The sequence below is a fragment of the Neovison vison genome, chromosome 4 (genome assembly GCF_020171115.1).
Source record: "Neovison vison isolate M4711 chromosome 4, ASM_NN_V1, whole genome shotgun sequence".
Taxonomy (NCBI): domain Eukaryota; kingdom Metazoa; phylum Chordata; class Mammalia; order Carnivora; family Mustelidae; genus Neogale; species Neogale vison.
This window is the reverse complement of record NC_058094.1, coordinates 22,894,670-22,918,533: the sequence shown is the minus strand read 5'-3', so window position 1 is coordinate 22,918,533 and position 23,864 is coordinate 22,894,670. Positions and strand designations below refer to the sequence as shown.

Genomic DNA, 23,864 nt, shown 5'->3' with positions numbered 1-23,864 from the left:
CACTCAAAGGTTTGCTCAAACGCAAGCCATGCCAACTTGTTATAATCACAGGGAGATACAATAGCGGACGTGGGGGACGCTAATTAATGAGTTGGACCTCGAATCCCAGACGGAAAGCCAAGGACGCGGACTTCTATCAGATCTGAATGGAAACTCTGCCCCACTGATGATGGATGTCTCTGGGAAATACGCACCCTCCTCGCACCCAAAGTACAGATACTTGGGAAGGCGTAGGAGAGAAACAGCCCGCTAAGACTGAAATTGAAACTAAAACCTGGGGAAAAGCACTGATCCCATTCAGACACTTGGATTTAACTGGTCCGGAGGCAGCCTGAGCATCAAGACTATCTCTATTCACCAGGTGACACTAATGGCAGCCAAGGTTGAGAAATCCTACAAAAATTCCTTAGATAATACTGACCGCCTTCATGGAAAAGTTAACTAGGAAATTAGTGTATCACAGCATACTGATTTACCAGACCTATCAGAACAAAACATAGCAATGATTCACGAGGCTGCACTACAAATGTTCACTTTGCCTCCTGCACTAGACTGGAGGCTTCAAGAGGGGGTTTTATCTGAGCTTCTGAGAGAGATCTCTAGACATGGTAAATGCTCAATCAGTGGACAGATGCTCAGAAAATACCATATTGTGTGTTTCAAAGGAAAGAGAAAGACTTTATAGAAACATGTTTTCTGCCATCCTCTAAAGCATTTATTTTCAAATTTCAGTGTGCATGAGAATCTTATTCAATATGTAGTTTCTATGCCTCCCCCACAACCTAATGTCAGACCAAGGAAATTCAGGTTGTTTCAGCAGCAACTTTATATGAATTCCTCCAGTTACCTAGTACAACGCAGGAATAAAACAACGAAATGGTACAACCTATACACCTGAGATGAGAATCCACAGCCAGCTAAACGCAGGTAAGAAAGGGCTTCTTTCATCTAAGCTCTTGAAGCCAAAGGAAGATCAGAGGTTAATGGTACCAAGGACATAGTGAGTTGTGTAGTTCACGACAATTCAACATACAGATGAAGCTGCTCTTACCGATTTAAGATTAATAGTGGAGAGTTGACGGACTGAATATTCTGGATAATGTGTGGGTCCTTGGCAGTCAGAAGCAGTGTTTTTGGCTGAGAGCTACATTTGCTACCTGGTGAAGGGAATCCAGATGAGTTCTCTTCTAGAATGCATTGCGGAGTTCTAACTGAGGCTGTACTTCTTGTTATCTTAGGAAGCTCTGCAAGAGTCGAGTTTCAGGAAAATCTAGAAAGCAAGTTATCTTATGTTATCAGGAGAAACTTGGCAAATACACTGTGGCATAAAGTTGTTATAAGTTATATTGTTGCAAAACAGAAAGGTTCCTGTTTGCTGTTCTCCCTCTAGAGTTAGTAGGGCCCAAGGTTTAAAAAGTTTTATCTTCTTCACGTCACTGGCTTAGAACTTAATGATGCTTTTATAAGGGCTCCATTCAAATCCTGGTCTATCCATATACTTGCTGTGTACCCCTGGATGAGTTACTTAACTCTCTGAATCTGTTTAATCATTTTTATCACAGGGAAACCATATGGTTACCTCATAGAGTTATTGTGAGGATCAAATGTAATGTGCCCTGCACAGTGACTATACATGTTAGCTGATAATAATATTTATCATTATTATTTTTTGTTTTCCTTGCCTCCCTGTGGTTCTAGGCAAAGTAAAGTTCTTCATGCCCTTGTCCAGGCATAATCCCTGTGCTTACCTATATTATTTCTATGTGACGTCTGATCTATTTTCTCTATCCTTTTTTGTACAGAGAACAACCCAAAATCAGACCAGATGAAAGCTTTAGGTTACCTTCTGTAACAAATAAACCCCTGAATGTTAACAGCTTAACACCTTAAAAACTGATTTCTCACATAACAGTCCAAAACCAGTGTTCCTGATTGTAGATAGTTTCCCTCAATGACTGGTGATTAAGGGATCTGCTCCTGTCATCTCTAGCTCACCGTTCCCCAAGGCTTCAAAGGATTCTGCACCCAACAGGCAGACAGGGAAAAGGAGAAAGAAGAGTTTCAGTCTGTACCTTAAGAGCCCTCCCCAGAAGTGAGTCCCTTCCCTGCCTGGCTGGTTCCAGGGATGAGAGGTAACATAAGGCCACACCTAGAAAGGGAATAGAAAACAGAGCCACTTGCCGAGCCGCTCACCCCCAAGCAGCCGCTCCAGATCACGCAAGGAGAACACAAATGCTTGGTGGGTTATCATCCATCTCTACCCAAGAGCTTTTATTTCCGTTTGCATGAAGGTGAGGTCCTGGAAACCTAAATTGAAAGGAAAGTTAGAGATCTCCTACTGCAGGTGCTACCAAGGCAGACATGCCTCAAATACCCCAGAATGGTCAGCCAGCTGGAGCAAGATCCTTGTGAGAAGCTTTCATTAGGAAAGTGTTCCTTTCGTGGTCCCAACTGAGCCATCTGGTGTTTCACAGAGTAAGTGTATGCACATATTTCACCAGACCTCAAATGAAATAAATGTAGCTGGCTGTAGGATTCTTTTTCCCCAGTAAGTACCCATAGCTCTTCAAATGTTCTTAATATACCATGGCTTTCAGACTCTTCACCATCATGTCTTCTTCTCTCCACTGAAAGCGCGTCATTTGTCATGGTCCCAAAAGTATTTGACCCCTGCCAGATGCACACAATATTCCAGACACGTGACTGGATATCCTATTTGGTATCCTCTTTTCTAAATTATATTAACCAAAGTCACAGTTCTTCCTTCACCTTTGGTTTCTTCTTTCTCCCACATTTTAATTTCTCTCGTCATGCTTCCTTAACCAATGGATATCTTTAGCTTCAATTTGTCTGTTCCCATTGTCATTTAAATTCCTACCAGTCACTTTCTGGCCTCTCACCAAATTAGCATTCTTGCATCAGACACACTAGGGCTGTTCAGAAAGTAAATTTACAAGGTGTTTTTATGAAACTGATTTTAGGAGATGGCAACTAATCCCTACAAGTATTTAAACAGCAGCCGATTGCTACTTTCCCACATAATCCAATAGATTCACACATTTCTTACACCACAGGACCAGCTTTTATTCCTGCCAGCTGAGTAAATTGCAGGGTCCTTGGTTATTAAATCAACTTCATATCACATCAGTGAACACAAACTTTATTGAGTTCCAGGCTTGTTGCAAATAATGTCTCCTAGAGACAGAATGAATTTTGCTTGAAACTGGGGCACACTTTTCCACGTCTTCGTGTATTGATTTGTTCGGTGATTTGTCCTCTGTGTGTTTGCAGGTCCTCAGATTACACGGCTTTGCTCCCTGCTGGTCCACTTCCTCTCCAAGACTGGGCATGTCATTCTGATACACTTTCAATTAAAAATGTTCTTGCCATAAATTTAAACAAGTTGACCATGAAATTCTGCAGCAGAAACCACTCTTTTTTTTTTCATTAAAAAAATGGAAACACATGTTATAAAAGAACATTTAATGACATGGAAAAATATTCAAGATATATTGGTAGAGAGAAAAAGCAGATTTCTAAAATGCAAACACAATATGAATCCATATTTGAAAAATAGAATATATATATAGGGTGTGTGTGTGTGTGTGTGCATGTGTACATGTGTATGCCTGCCTAGGAAAATGGAAGGATATTCACCAAAGTATTAGGAGATCCTCTTTGGGTGGTGAGTTTTCTAAAGATAATTTCTTTGTTCTTAGCTATGTTTTTGAAATTTCTATAATAATAGTAGAACTTTAATAAAGACAAAACTTCATGTTACCTATTTCTTTTAAAGATTAATAAAGGTAGACATGTAACTCTAAACAATTAAATGCCATACCACAAGTCCAGAAAAATAATTTTCTTATATTCAGAATCCATACCACTATCTCTTTTCTTCTGAACCTTTGGTTCCTAAAGAAACATTGTTTTAGACAGAACATTTGTGTCCCCTGCCCCCAAATTTATAGGTTGAAGCCCCCAGTGTGACTCTATTGACAGTAGGGCCTTTGCAGAGCTAACTAGGATGAAATGAGATCTTAAGGTTGGGACCCCAGTCTGAAAGGAGTGCTTAAAGGAAGAGACAGGGAAGGGCACACTCCCTCTCCATCCCCCTCCCCCTCCTCTTTCCATCATGTAAGGACACAGCAAGAAGGTGGCCCGCGACAAGTCAGGAAGAAAGTCCTCATCAGGCACCAAGTCTACAGACTCCTTGATCTTGGACTTCCCAGCCTCCAGAACTGTGAGAAAACAAAGCTCTGTTGTTAAGACACCTCTCTGTGGCATTTTGTTAGAGCAGCCTGCGCCAACTGATACAAACACCACGGTGAAACCAGTTCATTTTATCATTATGCATAAACATTTAATCTCATAGGTCATTTCTTGAGCAGCCGCAACACTTCGATAATCCTCACCCATTGTTATCAAGATGTGGAAGAGGCAGAAATACTCTTCCACATACTCAGGCGAATTCCAAAGTTTTCCTGAGCTACTTCTCTCTCCAGGCCTTCTGATTCTTCTCTATCCCCAGCCCGTTGACATCTTTGGGGTCCTGGTGGTTCACACACAGTCACTCAAGAATTCAGGAGGCAAGGAATTTAGCAAGCATAGACAGAGCTGAGGACACACAGATGGTGGGGGTGGCGGGAGAGTTTTTTTTTATCATGTAACTGATGTCGAGGTAGAAATCAAAAAGGCAGATGGAAATAAAGAAAGGAATGTAGAAGGGTCTTGCTGAGCACATCTTAATTTATGAAACCCAACGATATTTGCTGTAGGCCCAGCATGTAAACTCAAATTAAATTAAGCCCAAACACCCAAAGCGAAAAGTCCTCCTATATGATCGTTCACTGACCTCAACGGTAGACTCAGGCTGCAGCAAAGAGGTCACGAAATGTTCCTGAAGCTATGCTTAGAGTCAACAGAGTTTCAGAATTAAAGTTCTGAAATCCTGGAGGTTGTGACCCCAGAGGACAGAGCAGACAGCCCCCACCCCAACGTCGGCATCCCTCCAAAGGTTGGCTGGAATGCACATCGCTGGCTGTGCTCCCCCGGTCCGAGGACTCCAGATGCATCCGTGGAAACAAAGCTTGCTACAGAGCATACCTCCCTCCCTCCCATTTCAGGAACACATTTCAAAATGCCACTTTATTAGCAGCTAAACAAAAACACCTCTCCGACAGGGATGAGGGAGCGTGGCATAAACATGTCATCCCCACCTATTGTTCTGCAGACTTGAAATTCTCCTATGACTGATTATAAAAGGCAGTTATAGAGGAAACTGTTTGAGTCTGCTGAATGAAAAACAAACAGAAAGGCATTCAATGACGAACAGATCTGATGGATTAAAATGCACCGAAGAAAGACATCTCAGGCGATGCCTGAATAGGCCGAGTCGGAATGAGAGGAAATTCGGCCTGCAATTTCCAATCAAGAGAAAACTGGCAAAGCAACAGAATTTGAGGCTCCCTCAGATTTACACTTTATCTGTTAATTAGCATTAACATGCGTGGTAGAGGTATCTCACCAGCTTGTGGCACAATAAAAAACGAAATGTGTTATCACCACAGAATGTATAATTACTTTAAGCTCTGGCTGAAAATTGCAGGGTACTTCATTTCAGAATTTGTATATATTTATTGTTAGAGATAAACTTGTTGAAGTATATCTAATCTAATTTTATGTTATAATTCCTGTTTAAGATAATTTTAGTGTCAGCAAGCCAAGGACTGAAGTAAATACTGCCATAAATTGTAATACATTAAAATACCAGAGCATTACATCCATTTGGCCGTGACTTGATTCGCTTATTGTTTAAAGTCAAAAAAAAAAAAAAAATCTCAGATTACATCAAAACTAGAAATATATCCTGTGGGGTGTTTTGTACCCATGTCAGGTCATGCCGTCGATGGAGTCTGCCAACAGAGACTCCCTACTTCAGCTCCTTGGAAATGTGAATCACTGTTAAAAGAATTGTAGATTTCCGTTTCCCTTAGGTAGAATTTATTATTTTTGTAAAATCTCCTTCAATTGCCCTGTACCTCCCCACAAGGGAAATGCATTAGGACAGATTATTTGGCTTTAAATCATAACTAGGTTAATATTTGTTTTAAGTTTGAGTTAAGACCTAGTTTAAATTCCTCCTTAAATTGTTAAACAAGACAATTTGGGGCTATGGAAAGGAAACTATAGCATGTTTTTCAGTAATACGATATTATGGCAGAGGCTACCAAATCATGCAAAAGCAATTTCTTATTTTCCTACTAAATAGGGGATTATAGCGAAAGTGTTGCCTGCATACAGACTGTTCATTTTTGAGCAGCATTCTGTCAAGGCTGCTATACTTGGAAAGACATGGGGTAACACTGCCTCCGAAAAGGGAATGCTGGATCTAACACTATTTCTGTTCAGCAACTAGCGATTTCTCTGCCTTTTCATGCCCTTGTTTCTCCAGAAGAGAAACAAAGGAGGGAATAAGGAAGGAAGGACCAATATACAAGGTTGTATAGCTCACAATGTCAATGCTTTTATTCGTGTAGTTTGTGTTTGTAAGATATAAAAGCTTTTGCAAATTTTCTCTCAGTTTTCTACCTAATATTCCCTTAGGAAAGCATTGAATTCAAGGACCCCATGGGATAAATCTTACCATGATTCTTTTGGAAAAAGCCCCGAGGATTTTAATGTCTGCCCACTGGCCTCCCTGTTGTGTGAAAAATGGTGGGAGCTAATGAGGCCTTGAATGACTTGGCCCATCTCATAACACTGATGTATTGGTTCTCCAAGAGCCTTTCTACATGTTGCAATAATTAAATCATATAGATTGGAAGTCTTGAAACTTTGAAATTCTTTGCCTGGGGAAGCAACTTCACTCGGCACATTCAAAACACAACTGGATTTTCTTTTATGGCTGCCTTTTAACTTGGGAAATTGATATTTTATATTTAATGATTCCTAGTGATATCTTTGCACCAAGCTTGGCATATTAAACATGAGGCCAGTATGTAAACAAAATCCAAGCTTCCCTGTAATGTAATGGGAATGAACAGAACGGAATGATTCCTTGGAACAAGGGACCAGGGCCGTGCAAGAAGCAGCAATTCGCCTGGTTTACCCCCAGTGACCAAAAGCACTGAACAGACGTGTTGTCCCTGCTGCTCTGCCTAACGACTGGTTAAGTATCTCTAAGCCTCTGCCTCTGATTCCTTCTCAGGCTTTCAGAAGGTTGGCAGAAGAGGGGACCTTTCTTCCAAAGTCTCATCCTTGCCTGATGAGCAGAATTGTGAGTTTCTCTGGAAGGAACTCTCCTTGTTTCTAAAGCTGTTTCAACTCCAAAGATCCGTGATCCCCCTCTTCTTTCCCTGTATATGGAAAGTAGTTTGGAGTCTTACCAAATGAAAGCACCTAAAGACAATCTGAAGCCATGATTGTCCATACCACGTGAATATGAACGCTCTTCTCCAACCAACAGCTTCAACGAGGAGTTACCTTGAGTGTGTTGACCTGATGCTGATACAAAATTTTAAGGCCAAGTCTAGTGATGCATTCAGATGAAAAATGTTTCCAAAGTAAGACTTTCTCTGAGTGCACAGGAACTTAGCACAATTTACAAGAAGAAGCATGAGCCATTTGCAGTAAGTAGTGCTTTTTTCATCCAGAATCTTACCTTCTACCTTGTCTCATAACATGGCCTAGAAGCCTAACACAGAGCCTCTCTTGGCCAACCCAACATTAATCTATGAGAGCAGAACAAAAGGGAAAAAGCAAAGTCTGCCTTTGGACAGCTGCCAGGGTGTCCCGTGATTGTCTGTTCTACAGACTTTAATGTAAACCCACATGGCTTTGTTTCCATCTCATTCAAGACAGTTTCCATATTTGCATTTTGACCAATAATATTTTTATAACATTTTTTAGAGTAATTTATTATCTGATAATTTACTTAAAATCTTTTCTGTAGGCTCTTAGAGGGGCTCTGTAAAGTAGCTTGACCTGAGCCACTACACAAAGGTCAAAGTTGAAGTTCAGTGATAGCAGTCAGGAAACAGAGGACACACTCAAATAGGGAATTTAAGGAGAGCCTATATAAAGGGGCAAGATACAAAGATGCAGGAAGAACCAGAGTGCAGCCCACTGGAGCTATCCAACACTAGGAGCTCTTGCCATCCTTGGATGGTTGCATGAACTCATCCAGAGCTGCAAGAAAGTACACGCCCAGGAAGTGGGGCCCTTGCTAGAAAATCAAAGACACTGAAAGCCCAGTAGGAAGAATTAACTTCCAACCACACTCTTCTTCTGTCCTCTTCTCCCCTGCTACCACCTCCATTAGTCAAGTGCGGGTAGAAGTGCGAGGGCAAGGGAATCCTGTTGGTGTCATTAATACAGGTCAGCAATCCAGGGCATGGAGGAGAATAAAGAACGTCAAAAGCTGATCTGGAGGTGCAAACAGGGACTACCCAGCGCGAGTGGGTTACTCAGGTCACTCAACTTATCAGAAGAAATGCTTGATGTAAAACAGGCTTCTCACAAGTTCCTGTACTACTATAAAGCCCACCAGTAAAACAAATTTGTTACCACTTTTCACTTCTTATGGATTTTCATAATAGTCCTCAGAGACCAACAAATACTGTTAACTACTGTTGTCACCAACATCTTAATAGAAACACACATTCCTGTTTTACATATGTTCAAACACACTAAGTGGTCTTTTAACCACCTTTTATCAAGAGCTCCTTTTATAGGCTCTTAATTATTTCCTAATTATTTACATTTTCCTTTATGACAGTGCCTTGTTAACCACACATTAAAAGAAAGTTCTCTATCTCTGTGATTTCAGAAATAATTAATTTTGTCATCCTATGGATTTATTAATGGGACTTATTTGTTTCCCGCCCCTCATTTCTTTATTTCTCTCCTGCTTTTTTTGTAAGACATCCTCTCCCCTCCCCTACATTGGTGTTCAGCTGTATGATTAACTAAGTCTCTCATTCTCTCTCTCTCCCTGGCAACTTACACTAGATCCATCATAGGCCATTTATTTTTTTCCATCCTTAATATCTCTTTGGTGGCTTCACTGAGAAGAGATTTCTGCAGTTGAAGCTCTGACACACGTCTTCTGCTGCTGCAGCTGTTAGCTTTGCCTTTAGGCTAAGAGTCAGGAATATACTATTGATGTTATCTATAATTTTTAGCCTGGAATGGCCCATGTTGTATAGGCTGAGCAGCCTTTACTCAGACTCACCTGGATCTGCTGTCTGGCCTGTATTTCTACATTTGAGGGGTTAATATTCCTAGTGACTAAAAGTAACTCTGACTTCCTCACTGACAATCCTTTATTCAGTAAAATGGGTAATTTATACCACAATAATACATATTCTTTCTATAGTACATGGTAAAACTATTTTAAGTTTAGGTGAAAAAGAATGTGACCAAGAAGTATTTTAATTTTCTCCAGAACTGGACTTGGTACAAAAACAAAAACGAAAACCATCATGACAACCAGTGTGGTAGGAAAGTGGGAAAAGTTTGGCTTCAGGAGTTACATAGCCCTAGGCTGCAGACTCCAGTCTTTGGTTAGAACTCATCATCTTGGGCAAATCATTTAACCTCCAAACCTCCCCTTCCTGACATTCATTGTAAGAATGCCCCTTGGTGGCAGATTTTTAGGTTTATTAAATGGGGTACTGAGGTTAACATGCCTGGGAATGGAATACCTAACAGAGATCAGTAACATCCTCCTCTAGCTCCTTCCTCTCCCTGCCCCTCGTGCCCCCATGGTGTTCTTAGTGGACTTCCGCTCCAGGCTAAGCCCTCCACCTGGTGCTTCCCATCCTTTGCATTCTATGCAGTTCTAGCCCTCTCTTTTACTATCTCTATTTGTTCCTACTCCTCTTTTTCCCTCCCATGTCTGTCAGCTGACCAAGTTGAGGACCCAGAGGCCAGTCAACCAATGTAAACATGTGAATTTAACAGGAATAAGATAAGAGTGAGTGGTAAAGACTGTAGAAAACTAGAGAATGTTTGTTCTGTCTACAAACACATGAAACACAATACACACGCACACACACACACACTGTCTGCCAAGCAAAATACATCAGCAAGTTGGATTTGGCTTTTGAGCAGCCATTTTGTGTGCCGGCCTTCTGATGGGGTCCAGAGACAGTCACTGTTCCCAAATCTCGGGAGTCACCATGCTGCTGATGCTTAAATTTTAGTTGTAACTTTGAGCAATTTTCCAATAAAACTCTCTTCTGAAAGCATTCACACATGATATATAAGAAATCCCAGACCACTTTGCAGATATACAGATATAAAATCTAGGTTTATATGCTTTTTTTTTCTCTACCAAAAGAGCTGTTGTTACAGCCAAAGATTTTCTCAGACACACAGAACCATATTTTCAAAAGTCGAGGAAGCAAGCTGAACTCTCAAGAAACAGACACACACAAGGCAGCTAGCTATGAAGTTTTCATTCCAAGTACCTCTATAGGATGTCAACATTGCCAAGACAACAATGCCATGAAGTAGGAATTGCAATTATTATTATGTTTTCTTCACCTCAGATCCCAAGTATTTGATCAGGGTTCATGATCAAGTTTTTCATAAACAGGTGCTTTGCACGGTGTCTGGCAATGGTAATCATTCTATAATTATTTCTGAGTGAATAAAGTCAAAGAATCATTAGCGGATTCCTTCCAGGGGCAACATCAAATTCTTGGATAAATGGATTTAGACTGTGATTCCTAGAAATGGGGTAGTCTCTTGCTCAGAGAATTAGTGCACCCTGGAATGTCGTGAAATGATGTCAGGCTCTATAAGCAGCATCTATAACCACAAACCCAGAGTCAGAGTCTTACATGTGTGCCATGTGGAAAGGGATGTGGGTCTTAACACCTGTGGTGTTTGCTTTTTTTCTGACAAATATGCAAACTGATAACAAGACCATCTGGTTCTTCATCCTCAGCTATAAAAGATGACTACACGTGCGGAGAACTAATCATTTTGTTCCCTCTCGCTGCTTGTCTGATTTCATAAATATCTTTATACAGTTCATTTTAATAACGATTGCTTCAGAATTTTCTGGTCCTCGGCTTTGTTTATATATTCTTAACTTCCCAAGAATGAAAAACTATCAAGTTTCTTCAATTACCATATCAACAACAACAAAACTGCCTTCTTGGAATTGAAATCCAAATTTCTATATTTCCAGTGTGCTGCTTTCCAGGAATTATAGGGCCTAATATTTGAAAGTTTCAAATGAAAATAGATGAACAAGGGTGAATGGAGGATTTCTGACAAAGTAATAAGAGCCTGAGAGAGAAAATCTTGTCGCTACCTCTTGTTTCACTCCTTGGCCTGGGTTTTTCCTGTTTGGGTTGGCTCCAATTCTAGCTACGATTCCCAGACCTGAAGTCAAAATGGCTGCAGCTACCAGCACAGCTGATGGCTCTGACCTTCTGCTTATCCCCAACCAATCATGGTATAAGAAATCCCCTTTCCTATTAGTTTCAATAAGACTATACTGGACTCTTTCAAAAGGGGATCTTAACAGGAAACCAGGAATAAAGAAAACAAATAGAAAAGTATAGACCTCAAAACACATGCAGAGCCCATGAGTGTTATTCAAAAGTCTGCTATCCACAGGTGCAGCTGGTGCAGTGGATAAGATTTCCCCCCTCCCCCACCACCACCGCCTATATTTTTTCCCCACCTCCACCCTATTCCTCAAAGAGTCTGAGATGCAGAAAGGAAATAGAGTGCTGGAATCCTGTAAACTACCCCAGCCAAGGTAGATGTGCTGGGCTTTGGTTAAGTCAGGTTCGGAGCTTATATGTTTTCCTTTGTCTTTTTTCACTTAGTTTCCAAGCCAATACAAGTTGGAAAATAAATGTAACCTTACCTTTGTGAAACAAAGGAAGACAGGAGCTCCTAGTACAGATAAGAGGAACAATAGGAACTGTCTAGAGTTGTGGTCTCCAAAATGGATCCATTCACCCTGGATGGTAATGCTGTAGGAAAATACTAGAACTTGCATGTTTATGTTCTTTTACCCTTTTAAAATATTTCCTTAGCTTTTACTTCAGTAACAAGATATATGTAATATGCAACCCAGTGGGATATGTATGCGATGCTCAAATAAAGGCCCATATGTTGTTTTGAAGACCACCGCCCACAAAGATTAATACTGTAATGGTAGCTTCCAAGGCCACTCTGGATTTGGGGAAAATCAGGCAGAGATAGAGCAGATCAGAAGTGAAAACCCAGGCAGGAATGAGCCAAAACATCTGATATGCTTATAACTTCCTTTCTAGTGTTTCCCATATACCACATTTTGGGCTTCCTGCAGAACACCGTGTTAAGTGGCCAGGCTCTGTAACCAGACAGATCCCCTCTACTTTCTGTGTAAACTTGGGCAAGTTCCACAACGTTTAACACCTCAATTCTGTTTCTGTAAAATGGGATTTGTGATACTTACATCATACGAGTTATTGCAAAGACTAAATGAGATCATGTATATCAAGTACTTCCCCTATTGCTTATGTGTAGTGATCTCTCAGTAAATGGTGGCTATTATTACTCCTACTTGTTCCTTTACATGAAGACCCCCACCCAGCCCCACAGGTCTAGGCAAGGGGAATTCCACAATTTTAGCTTGAGATTTACAGGGTAGTAATTCCTTACTTCCTAAATAAGGGTAGGGGACTTGTCAGGGACAGCTCTGCCTTCTCATGAATTAACTATTCAATCCCTATGAGTTAAGTAATATTTTCATTTAGCTTATAACAGAACTAAGGCACAAAGAAGCTGAGTAGGACCTTACCAAAGATTACGTAGCTGCTTTGTGGTGGAGCTGGTAGGTGGATCCAGAGTAACCCAGCTCCAGAGATGTATTTATCTGCAACCTAAGGCTTTCTCAACCTTGGCACTATTGCCTTTTGGGGCTGATTAATTCGTTGTTTTTGAGATGGGCTGTCCTGTGCATTGGAGGATTCCCTGCCCTCTGCCCGTTTGATGCCATTAGCATTCCTTCTTCATTTGTGACATCAAAAATATCTTCAGACACTGCCGAGTGTCCCCTTGAGGGCAAAATCAGCCCTGGCCAAAACCCTGCCCCGCATCAATCAACCCTTTTATTATTCTAAAGATCATTCTGTTAACTGTGAGTTAGGCAATGTTTTACTATTTTACTCAGGACAAAACACGGGCACAAAGTTCATTCTTGTTCTTGGTTATATCACTTGGGGAGTTTTTGAAAACCTTGATTCCCACACTGCCCCCAAGGTTCCTTGGATCAGGATCTTTGGGACAGTTATGGAAGAGGGAAAAGGGGAACCAGGCATTTCTGCTTTCAAAGCTCCCCAGGTGATTCCTATGTGCAGCCAATGTTTAGAAACAAAACTCTAGTCATTCTTTTAAAAGAATCAGTTCACAGAACTATATATTTACTATGTAATTGGGAGCCTAACTCCTTTATTACAGTATACCTATATTGTCCCCCATTTCCTTGAGTCCTCTCCCCTAAATGCTCCCACTCAGGGTCTCCCTTTCCAGGTACCTAGCTTGAACATGTCCTTTTTCCACCACACACCCCTCCCCTGAGTATGCCTCCCTATTTTATCAAGATGGTCCTTCTGAAATGCTCTTCCCTTGTTTTTTCCTTCCCCAAACTCTACCACTGTTGGGTCCATGGTCAAAGGAACGAGACTGATACAAAGCAAAGGTCAAACAAAGCTTTATTTCGCACCAAGCATCAAGAATCAAACCGACAGAGAGGCAACCCCTCTCTGCCTTATAGACTAGAGTTTAAGGACAAAGGCCATGTGGTTGGGCCTGGCCATGCACAGGTGGCCAACGAGATTGTAACACACAGAGAAAGCTGCAGAGTCATGCTAGGTCACACATAAGTGACCAATTGAATTACATTTTACCCTATAGCAGATATTTGAACGAGCCTATCACCTTGGTCAGAATGGGCACCCAAAAGGCGCCCAAAGGGCGGAACCCATACTCCTTGGTAGCTAGGGAGACAGTATGTGCCCCCACGGATTGGATACGTCCACCTGGCCTGACCCACCCTTGTATTTGGGCTTTGTTACCTGGGACTGGTTTCTGGGACTTGTTTTTAAGTAAGTCCCCTGGGAGGAGGTGGGCAGGGTCAGTTTAAGTTTTACTGCAAAAACTACAAAATCACTGTTTCACCAGATGGAATTGCTCTGGCTAAACAGGCCTTTACACCACCATCAGCCTTCCTCTGACTTCAGCTCAAGTCAGCTTAGACAGCACCCCTTTGGGAAACCAGCTTTGATCTACCCACTAGCTTTGGTCTTCTACACCACCTTAAAAAGCCCTAGTATAGCTCCTATCCATATGTCAGTGTCATCTCTGATATTTCTCAGCACCCCCACCCCCAACCTTCTCACTTCTAACGTCAAATCTCCCAGATAGATCTCCACAAGGGCTAGATCTGTGTCCTTTATCTCTGATCCCCTAGGACATAGCTGTGTCTGATACCTTACACGCAACTTAATGTATATTTGCTGAATTAGTAGATGAGCTACCCTCATCTTTTTCCCACCTTTCACCAATCTGTGTGGATCACCAATCCACTCCTTTGCTAGCTTCTCCCTGCACATTTCATCACTGCCAAACCTCCTTCCTAGTTCTGAGCCATCTGCTCACTGGTAAAAGCGGTGGCTGACCTGTTTTCACTCCCTGGGACTCAGGAGAAGAGCCAGGCAGCTGTGGCTGGAACTCATCTCTGGCTTTGAAAACCTAAATGAAGCTATCATCAGCGAGCTCCAAGTTGTGGTGAGCCTTGTTCATGCTTGGATCATCGTCTGTCTTTACCACAATTCCAGGCTTGCACGTTAAAATACAAGAGTGATAGCAAAACTGCCATGTTTCTCTCTGCACTCCATAACTGAGGGCAATCCAATTTGTTTCCCATAATGAAGCTGCACCATTACCCACTGGCTTTACTCTAAAAAATTTCCTTCTGCCGGATCCCTATCATTCAGAGGATTTTTAAAGATGCACTAGTAATGTGTGGGAAAACACTCAACCTAAGTGTTTTTCTTATAATTTTATAATTATAATCAATTCTTACAATCAATTCTTAGGGCAAAGTGCAGCATGCAAAACATCTGTGCAGAGGACGGACTCACCCATATGAAGAAACTCCTCCTTATAGATTCAGAGGCCAAGAAAGGAATAGTGGAGGGGAACTAGTCATGTCAGTACAGTGAACAGGCAAGTGTCCATCTCCCAGACTCCCCTCCTCTGCCATTCTGACCCTGGCCCCTGACCAAATGACTCTAAAACTGGACAAAGATTGATCCAAACTACAGTGGGGCTCTGGGGATGGTTAATTCCTAAGTCTTGCTTAGTCAGGAACACCTCACAAACCTAAGTTTCTAGAATAGTCCTCCCCATCCCCCCATGCTCACCATTATTGATTAGGTGTCCCTGAGCCCATAACACTTTAATCCTCAAAAAAAAAGTGATTTCTCCCCAAGTGGAGAAAAACTTTACTCCAGATTTATCAAGTATCATGTTGATCATAATCTAGTCATATTATTTAACAGATATGTTGTAAAGAAACCAGAATTAAAGTTACCATTCATTACCTAAGGTAAAATTATTCTAGCTAATATTTTTGGTATGATTGATAATTCTAATAATGCTTGTTTCATTGGTCACCCTTTGACTAAAGATATTTTTATCAAAAACAGTTGATGAAACTGGTGATTTTAAAATAAGGTAACATTTACAAGAAAGAAAGGGAAAGATTAAATCATAAGTAAAACCCTTCAAGTTTTTTTTTTTTTACTTTTAAATGGAAACTATTTTGTGAAGATTAGATAAATATCAGTTTAAATAAAATCAACAATAAGTAATATATCAAGTGAAAGTTTCTTCACTTTATAGAGAAGTCACAAAACCGCTCCATCAGATAACTCCCAAATTCCTCCCCAACTTTTCCCAAAGTTAATACACTATAACCTCCTAGGTATTTCAAAACTGTAAACTAAGGAACTAACGTGACTATTTCTTTTCTTTTTTTTTTTTTTCTAAAGTGACTCTTTGTATCTTTTATGCATTTGTTCCTTGGGCTCCCTTCCTTTCTAAGGCATGATTGCTTTGGTCATCCTGAACACATTTCAATGTTTTTTAACCCAAAGAGATAACTAGCTGCTTTTGTACAGATTCGTTCAAGAATAAACATTAGCTGGCATTAAAATACTGCTCTTAGAGTATATTATGCATACTACTACTTGCCAGAATAAAGTTTCAGTTATTACACGTACATTTATAGATATACACATATGTGTGTCTATATACAGACAAGTAGAATTTTATATAGAGAGACTCTGTGTATATGAAAATGAGACCTTTATTTGCCTGTGTAATGTGCCAAAATATTAAAATTAGATAATTCAGCCAAGTTCTTCATGGTTTTGCTTGAAAATACCTTTTAAAATTCATATAAAGTTGATTCACTTTCTTGGGACTTTCAAAAGAATCTAAGTTAATTAACTTAGATTAATTAATCTTAGGGTTAATCTAAGTTTCACAAATAATCTATTTGATCCTCAAGAACAAAGGAAGAAAAAGAGGAAGAGGAAGAAGAGATGGAGGTGGAGGAAAAAAGAAAAAGGGGTGGGTAGGGGAGGAAAATGAGTCACAGAGGAAAGAAAAAATAGAAACTCATCAGTGCCAATTTACAGTAGAAGGAAATCACTCTTAAACAGTCATGATTCTCCTCTTTGATCACAGAAGTGGGGACCAGATTTCCTGGTTCCCTAAAATTCTCCCACCTCCCTAAAACAAACCTTTATCAAAGGAACTGATGATGTCCAGCCTTTAACAGAAGTCTCGGAAACGAGACTAGATGGATTAAACTCCCGGAAAAGTCGTGCCTCAAATCACTCCCTTGAAAACTTCCCTGGCCCCTTTCCTCTCATCTTTCCTCTCCAGATTTTCATCACATACCTTCACCTGCTTTGTGATGTAGCCCATCTCAACAGATGTAAATTGTTTATGTATATGTTACTCCAACGGGACTAAGAGTAACAATCCTACAGGCAAAATCTGGGTCAGGCCAGCTTTATAAAAAGACTTAAAACAGTGTCTGCTTCCTTGCAGGAGCTCAATGTATGCCTACTGTGTTAAGAGATTCCTACTGGAAGAAAACTGGAAATAGAGCTGGAGTCTGCATCTTCAGATGCATGGTTCACTGCCATTAACCATGGCCATTAGCACCTGCAGTTCTAGGACACTGGAAGGGGTGCCAAGGGTTGGTCATTATTTCAATCCTGACTTACTCATTTTAAGAAGAGTAGAAACTGCCCTATTATTTTAATTGCAACATCCTTCCTCATTCCAGTATCTCCATAAGTTTGATTTCACCTGCTCCAAATAAATTACACCAGGAAAGAACTTTGTCATGAGATCAACCTGTAGAGTAAAAAACTGCCATGCTACAAGAGAGAATAACATAGAGAGGGCATCCATCTGCCCACTCATTCATTCCATTGCCTATTCTTCCATTTGTTGATTACTTTGTTTCTTCATTTGTTTTTCTAATAATCAGATACATAGACTTGCACTAATCCTAATCTTCAGTTCACACATGCCATCGTCCTCGCTTCAGGCAAGGCTCTAGTCCATCTTCTCTTATTGTTGGTTTGCTCTAACAATGCACAAATTCTCTTGATCCCAACACCCAACTACAGAACCAGAATATTGACAATGACTTACATCTAAGTAGTCCCTCCTATTTTGGTCCCCTTCTCTCCCATGTGAGGAAACCACTTGGCAGAATTTTTTATCCTCTTATTTTTTTTTATTTTTATCTCAATTTATGTATTTGAAACAATGCCTTCATTGTTATCTATTCAAAAAGTACTTCTATCCATGTTTCCATGTCATAAAATAGCAATGATTTTATTTTATAGAGATACTTAGGAGCTTTGGTCAGCATACACATGGCACATAGTCATGGTTCAGCAATCTCTGGGTGAAGATTTCAGGCTTGGGGAAGGTAAAACCCCTCTGCACTTTGGCTGGTCCCTTGTTCCCCATGCTACAGCCTCACGTGTCCAGGAGCATGGTGGGAGCCAGCATCTCTCACAAAATGGGAACTTCCCTCTGCTTTGTCATTGGCCAGTCCTCTCAGACAGATGACTTTTTTTTTTTTTAAGTTTATTTATTTAACTAATCTCTGCACCCAACGTGGGGCTCAAACTCACAACCCCAAGATGAAGAGTCACATGCTCTTCTGGCTAAGCCGGCCAGGTGCCCCTCAGGTGGAAGACTATTAATAAGAGCTAAATAAACATATTCGTCATGCAAATGCCTCTTCCACAGAACCGCACTCAAGTCAATATTACTTCCTCCCTTGGCCCCTTTTTATATGACAAAGCCTCCAAGCATGCTAGTATTTAATCTTACAATTGAAAACGATGATACCTCATGACCCACGAGAGCAGAAGTGTTCCAAATGATGTAAACAAATGCTCAAAGAAGGAATAATGCACTATGGGGCTGTCAGTAATACCACACCACTCTTCATCCTGTTTCTTTTCTTCTTGGACCTGTCAACCCAGTCCTGGTCAGGCTCTGGCGGCCACCTCAGGCTCCAATGGCTCGGGTCCCTGCCCTGTCTTGTTTCTCTTCCTGTCTGTGGTTCTACTTGGATAAACATTACCTTCAAGTTACACAGCAAGAGGCAAGAGCTGATTGGCTTCCAAACCATCTGAACAATATTGTTCTCCCTTGTATTTGAATCTCACTTTACAACGTTTCGGGGTCTTTCACAAATAGTACGTTATTTGAAGTTCACAAAAGTCTCTGAGACATGTGGATATGTAAAATGTCAGGCATTTTGTAGAAGACGAAACTGAAGCTCAGAGCAGTGAGGACATTTGACCAAGGTCACATGGTAACAGAAGTAGGTGGGATCTAGACTTTCTGACTCCCATAGAAACTCTTTTCCTTCTACCCTCTTCTCCACCTGCTCCAAGCCCGCACCCACAAAACACTGATAGTCATCAACCTACAGCCTTCTCATGGAGGATTGGAATTATGCCTTCCTTGTTCATCTATTGTTGTCACAACATTTACAAGAGAAATGCTACAGGGCAAAACAATCTTTGAAAAACTATCTCGGCTTATTTGCAATTTCAGCCCTGGCTCTTTTACATCAGTTGTGTAAAGACATCTTAAAGACATGCTGCTAAGTTGATTCTTAAATGTCTTTGTAGGCACTTTCTTTAAAATGGAACATGTCTTTACATCGTCCTTAATTATGTCAGTCTTCCCGTTGCCACCTTTATTATTTGAAAGCCCCTCCTTAAAGTGATGTTAACAAACAAGTCCTAAGAGGCAGTTTAAAGCTGTCTATTCCTTTAGAACCAAAGGAAATCGAATTTGTTCTATTAATCCAGCCTTTGGGGGTTAATGGAGTCCCTTCATTCATCTTATCACAGCTAGAAAGCTTCATGATGGGGTCCCCGTGCACAGACAACAAAACCACTTTCTCAGCTTCCCCTCGGCCCTCTCCCCACCACAGTCATTTTTTGGTTCATAGAGTCATTCACCAAGAACAGTACTCCTTAATTACTCTCCACAATTCATAACTAATCACTGGCATTGTACAAAGGAATGAAATAAAAAGATTCATTTGAAAACATGGGCTATTACGAACCGTTATATTTCTGTACCTTGAACATCATCAACATTCTGGATTGATTTCACTTGGGTTTCCATTTGTAATACTAGCATTGCACGTACAGGAGGCATAAAAGTCTGCCGTTAAACGCGGCATTAATCTGCATTTGCTGCATGCACAGCCCAGCCCACTCCCAGCTGACTCAATCTGGGGCATTACCTGGGTCCACTGACATTCAGCTATGTGTCCTTCTGGCCGCCGCAGGTTGTGGAAGCCCCCACAAGGCACCTGCACTCTCCTAGCATCTGTGCAACTGCCCTGGATTCCCCAGGGCTTTTCAGGCTCATGTGGGCCTGGGTAAATGGGGCAGGAGGGTGTGCCAAGCAGCCGGTTTTTATTCCGGCATTTGCCAGAAGGGAAATTGCTAAAATGTTTTAAGGCCCCCTCAGGAGAATAAAAATGTCACACTGCCTTTAGCTTTTATCCCTCAGCTAAAATCAATGTTTTCTAAAAGAGAGGAGCTTTTAATACTCTTCTAAGAGTATTGCTTCAGATCCAGCTTATATTAATTAAGCACATACTTTTGGCAAGAGTTTTAAATAACTTCATTCCCATAACAATCAGCTATTAATCGTCTTCACCTCACATTTGTGGAAACTGAGCCCGAGGGACCAACTGGCTCCTGAAGGTCACACAGACTAAGGGGCAGAAGCAGAATTCGCACCTGGCTTCTGGAAGGCTGGTCGGTGTTCCGTCCTATGTCGTTGCATCCCACCATACCCTGATCACGCTCTACAGAGGGAGGGGGGTAAGCTGAAATGAAATATGCTATGGCTGAGTTCTATATGGAACTGTCATGATTCACTTACTCATTCTTTCAACAAATATTAATTGAGGAACTACCATGCACCAGGCTCTCTTTGAGGTGCCAAAGATACAGATGGGATTGAAAGAGACAAAACTCCCTGCCCTCGAAGAGTTTACACCTACTGTCGGTCATAGTCAACAAACAAGATGAGAAAAGTCAAATGTAGAGCATGTTTGTGAGCGTTAAGTACTAAGGAGGTAATATAAATTAGGGAAGAGAGATGAAAGGCCACAGGTTGGAAGGGGTGGAAATTTCCAGCATAATGGACCAGGAACACCTCCTCCCTGAGAAGGGAACTTCTAAAAATTTTTTTTGGTATTTCAGTTGTATTCAATTATTTCATTGGTATTTGCCTTTCAGGGTAGTTGGAAGGAATCCCATCATTGCATTCCTGAGATATATTGTAAGAATCAACTTGATAATATTGATCAACTGTCCAATTATTTGCATATTAATTTGGCCCCACCTGGTGACTTATGACCCATCTAAGGACCAGAAATTTTGGTGGTGTTTCGGAGAGTTCTTGGCCATTGCGGAGAACACAGAGCAGACAAACATGAGTTTATGTCTCATGCTTTCTGCGGTCATATTCCGATCCCTCTGCTACCAGCTTGTGACTTTCAGCGTGTGACTCAACTTCTCTTAGAAAAGTCTGTAAGAGAGAGAGATGATGGGTACTTGCCACATAGGACTGCTATGAGGGCTCCATGAGATCAATCCCTTCCAAGTCTGTACTCAGATGGGAGTCTATATCATCTACATGTCCGTGTAATGTACATGCATAATGACTAGTTAACGTAAGAGACATTACTCTTAATGACATATTCACTAAAAACAAAGAATAAAGCTACCCAAACACTCCTATGGCTTTCAAAGAATATCGATGTGAGTATGAATGTGGTGTGGCAAATATCCCACACTGAGGAAATGTTTTTAATTTAAGGTGTGAATATAACATAAAAAGGCAGTGTTTCTTTAAAGAGTCTTGAAGGCAATGCCACAAGCATCCTGAAGCACAACTGACCTCAGATCAAGATGTTGAAAAGTAACATGCATGGGGACATAGGTATAACTGCAGAGGTGATTATTTTTCATTGGTTTAAAAAAAAAAAAAAAAGGCAAACCCATCAGCAGTAGGGACTACATATGGCCATCATCTGTATCTCCCTGGTCACCAGAACAGTGCTCAGCAGACAAGCATGAGGAGACCCAGGAAGTGTCTGATGACAGCCAGTATCTGAGCATGGCGAGCCAAAGCTTAGCTGTAGGTCTGTGGTTGCACGATCTGTTCCAGACTGCCCCAGGGTTTCCCAGGGATGCCTGGGGACTATAACTGACCACGACACTGAAAGCAGTCTCCCAGCATCCGCCTGTGCCCAGACTCCCCCTGTACCTCCACTTTCACTGATTTTATATACCAGAACCCAGGTCAGAATTTATTGTTTTTTTAAAGTCCTACTACTTAAAAAAAAAAAAAAAAGGAAAAAAAAAGTTTGAAACCTCTGAAAACCTTTATTTTATAACTAGCATGTGGTTTCTATACTGTCGTACTTTCAGGATCCAGCCCAGTACCTGCTCCATGATAGTTATTCCAAGACTATTTGCTCAGTGGCTGGATTACACTGGGAAAACTGGGAGAAGCACACAAAAACAGCTAATGCAGAAATCAGCTCCATCCAACCGGAACTCGCACAAGCAACTCTGGATATAAATATTGTACCAAGTAGGTAAGATGGCTGAGGATAAGGGGTTAGCAGATTTCATTTATTTTTTAAGTTACTGAAACCACTCGGAATTTTAAGATGAAAGAGGCAAGGTAACAGCAGATGAACAGAGAATTAGCTAAGAGAGGAGAGACAAGTAAGATTCTGAAGTCTGCCAACTCTGGCCTGAAATTTCTCATTAGCTGGGTAACATTGGACAAGGGACTTAATCTTGCTAAACCTCAGTCCAGTTGTAAAATGAGGACAGTAAGAGCATGTGTGTTTTCTTGGGGTGTTGTGTGGATGAGAGAAGGTATTCCACGGAAGGTTTCTAGTACAATTTGGGGCACATAGAGAACATTCAGTAAATGTTAGCTGCATACACACACATACATACACACACACACTATATGGGTATATATACACACATGCTATATATATGTGTGTCTATATATACATGTATACTACATATGTACACACTAAGGGGATATATGTATACATATCTGTGTTTATTAAAATTCTTAAACTATGATATAAAAAATAATATAATCCCGGGTTTTAACATGTGTGTTTATTAGCAGCAGAAACCATTGTTCAAATACATGGGAAAATCCCAAAGTATGGGTTCTCTGGCTAAATCAAAAACTTAGAAAGCCCATTTCCCCTCACCCACACACATGTGCATGTGCCCACACATGCATACACGCATTTACACACAGGCATGAACACACACACATATGCATACACACACTTGGCTAGCCCAGCAAACACCCTATGTCTTATTTCTCTTACAATCACCCAGCAGGACTTTAAGGCTCTTTGGAAAAGACTGAACCATTAAGAAGGTCTAACTCTCTCACACATTAACAGCACAAACAGGCCCAGAATAATGAAGGTATTTGTCTGATGCGTATGGACTATCCAAAAACAATAGCCAGTATTTATTGAGAACTAACTATGCATCAGGCACCACGCTGAGCAGTTTACCTACATCACCCTAATCAACAGCCTCCTGAATTAAGTATTATTACCATTACCATTTCACACACGCACGTGCGCACGCGCTGGGATTAAATAAGTTGGCTAAAGTCTTAATGCTAGTAAGTGCAAGAGCCTGGATTTAAACCAGGTTTGTATGATTCCAAAGCCTTAGCTCTATTACCTTCTGACTTGTAACCCAGGCAGGCAACCTGATTCCCCATTTCATCAGCTGAAGTCCTGCCCCAGATTGTTCCAGAGCCTCTAATTGATGTACTTCTTTTCCTTTCAGAATATGAAACTGCATCTCTGATTCATAAAAGACCCAAGACACATTTTCCAGAAATCTGATGTCCCTGCCAGAGAATTTGAGCTATGTCTACACAACAGTCCTATTGGAGTCAACCTGAACAGTCTATGTTAAGGATGATGTTTTAAAAAATTCGTTTTTGGAGAAAATTAAGTGACAAGAGGGTTGCCTAAAGTTTTCCACTTTCTCCTGGCTATTTTGGTTCCATTTCAGAATAACTCCTCACCCCTGCCCCCACCACACTCCCTCACCCCCAACTTACAGAAAACACTTCTGTGATCAAATTCACAGTGAGCAGCCCTGGCAGTCTTGAAGATGGAGTCATCTGGTAGATTTCTG

The 23,864-nt window shown here is 41.0% G+C and overlaps 1 long non-coding RNA gene across 1 annotated transcript; it reads right to left on the bottom strand.

Annotated features, from left to right (window-relative positions):
* Nucleotides 1-1,083: 1,083 nt before the first annotated feature.
* Nucleotides 1,084-23,864, bottom strand: LOC122905522. Its single transcript, XR_006384344.1, has 3 exons — nt 23,788-23,864; nt 2,194-2,307; nt 1,084-1,270 (listed from the first exon to the last, which is right to left on the bottom strand). It is a non-coding gene; the product is annotated as an uncharacterized LOC122905522 (long non-coding RNA).